At 41.2% G+C, this 2,140-nt stretch overlaps 1 protein-coding gene across 1 annotated transcript in view; it reads right to left on the bottom strand.

Moving 5' to 3' along the window:
- PLEKHM1 (pleckstrin homology domain containing, family M (with RUN domain) member 1) overlaps window positions 1-2,140 on the bottom strand; it is a 42,697-nt gene that overhangs the window by 12,275 nt on the left and 28,282 nt on the right. The window lies entirely within an intron of this gene.

Here is a 2,140-nt window from a genome sequence, read left to right as displayed (position 1 = left end):
TGTCCCTCCTTACCCGGCAGAGCATCTGGTGGATTCGAACCGTTCGCCTCTGGGATTGTAGTTGCAGCTCCTTGCCACTAGGCCACCAGAGCTCCCCACTAAACCCCCTTTACAGATGAGAAACCCCCAAGCCAAACCCAACACACTGCCATTGAGTTCCCCCTCAAGGTGTAGTGGCGAACTGCCCCATACAGTCCCCAAGGCTGGTAATCCTCACAGAAGCAGACTGCTATATCTTCCACAGAGCAGTTGGTGGGTTTAAACCATCAACCCTCAGTGTAATAACCAAATGTCTAACCACTGTACCACCAGGACTCCTAGATAAGGAAGCTGGGGTTAAATAATTTGCTAATGGTAAACTGGCTAGCTAAGAGAAGAGAAAAATTGGAAGGATCTTAGGGTGTTGTTGTTGTTTTGTTGTTTAATGCCGTCGAGTCGTAGACGACTCATAGTGACCCTATGAACGAACAGCCTGAGCACTGTTCGTACATAGTTTCCGGAGGCAAGCCATTTTGGAAGTGGATGCCGCTCCTGCTTCCAGGCTTGATTTAGTTGGGAAGCTCCAGGGAACACTGTCCACCATGGCTGCCTACCTATATATAAACATGGTACTTTTTTATGGGCTAACTAGAAAGTTTTCATAGGGCAAAAGACCCTTATTTTCATTTCACTCTAAAAAAGCAAAGCAAATTAATTATCCACTTGGCTTCAAAAAGTAGTTACAAAGAACAGTTTTTTTATAAACCGTTTTTAAAGATCAAAGTTAACAAAAAAGCAACAGCTACTAAGTAACAGAAATAGAGCAAATGTAAACAAAGTATTTAAATTGTTACATACTAACAGTTTCTACTTTATTATTTTCTGCCTGAAAACATGACCATTTGATTACCATATTTTCTAAGGTGGATTATCATTACTAAAAACACATTTATTCCACTATATCTAAATAAAATAAACTTTCTAATATTGCAATATATCTTAGTTATCTAGTGTCACTGTAACAGAAATTGCACACACTGGTATCTTTAACAAACTTATTACATATTATATTAGATTGTTGTTGTTGTTTGTGCCATCGAGTTGGAACCAATCCATCACTGACCCCCAGCGGGTTTGCAGAGGCAGTTAGTGTAGTCCATAGGACACTGCAGTGCTAACCCAAAACCATCTCAGGATCTTAGGGTACACTTCATTAAAAGGCATTTGGTGAACGGAAGAAAATGCCCAAGATACTAGAGAATCAAGTGGAAGAGGCACAATGTAAAGCAATATGGGGCGAAGGGTAAAGCCCAGAAGGCAGGAAGGGGTAGGAGAGAAGGATTAACAGAAATAAGCATAACAGGGACAAAGTGGGAAAGAGTGATTGAATTGTAGGTGCTTTCAGCTATGTTAGTAAACAGACTATGTAAGAATGGCTGACAAGCTAATATGCTTTGTCAAATTTCCCTCAAATAGTAAAAAAACCGAATTTAAAAATAAAGACTATAAAAGCCATTTTTCAACCAAGATTGTGACTATTACAAAAATAAGTAAAGAAATAAAGCAGGCCCGGCCCGTTGGATTCCGCTTTTACGGCCACATTCACGTACATTGGTAAGGAGGTGCACAGCCTACCACCTGAAATGTTCATGGCGATTACCCTGGCCTTCTGTATAATTTTTAAAATTATAAAAAACCATATATTATCTTTGTGATGGGGAAATACCCAACAAAAAAGATCTTCCAAAAGCACGATTTTTAATTGACATTAATGGTGGCCTAGTGGAATGATGCTGCACCGTGATCCCAAAGGCACGCGGTTTGAATCCATCAGCTTGCTCTGTAGGAGAAGGTTGGGCAATCTCCTCCTGTGCGATTAACTGTCCCTGAAAACCTGCTGGAGGGTTAGCTGCAAGTCGGTTCCAACTTGATGGGACAAAAATAACAACAATATTAAAATAATAGATGAAGTCCACGCAGGGCCTGCATGGTCGACCATTCTAAGTTCAGTCAGTCTACCAGCAGCCTGTCCATCCACTATCACACTAATCCATTTCATCTTTTTTCCTCCCTTCCTCCCTCCCTCCCTCCCTCTTCCTCCCTATCACACTAATCCATTTTATCTTTTTTCCTCCCTTCTTCCCTTCCTCCCTCCCTCTTC

Source organism: Elephantulus edwardii, unplaced genomic scaffold (assembly GCF_000299155.1).
Source record: "Elephantulus edwardii isolate Elephantulus edwardi_28Jun2011 unplaced genomic scaffold, EleEdw1.0 scaffold00216, whole genome shotgun sequence".
Classification (NCBI taxonomy): Eukaryota; Metazoa; Chordata; class Mammalia; order Macroscelidea; family Macroscelididae; genus Elephantulus; species Elephantulus edwardii.
The sequence above is the reverse complement of the archived record's forward strand: the minus strand, read 5'-3'. Positions and strand labels throughout refer to the sequence as shown.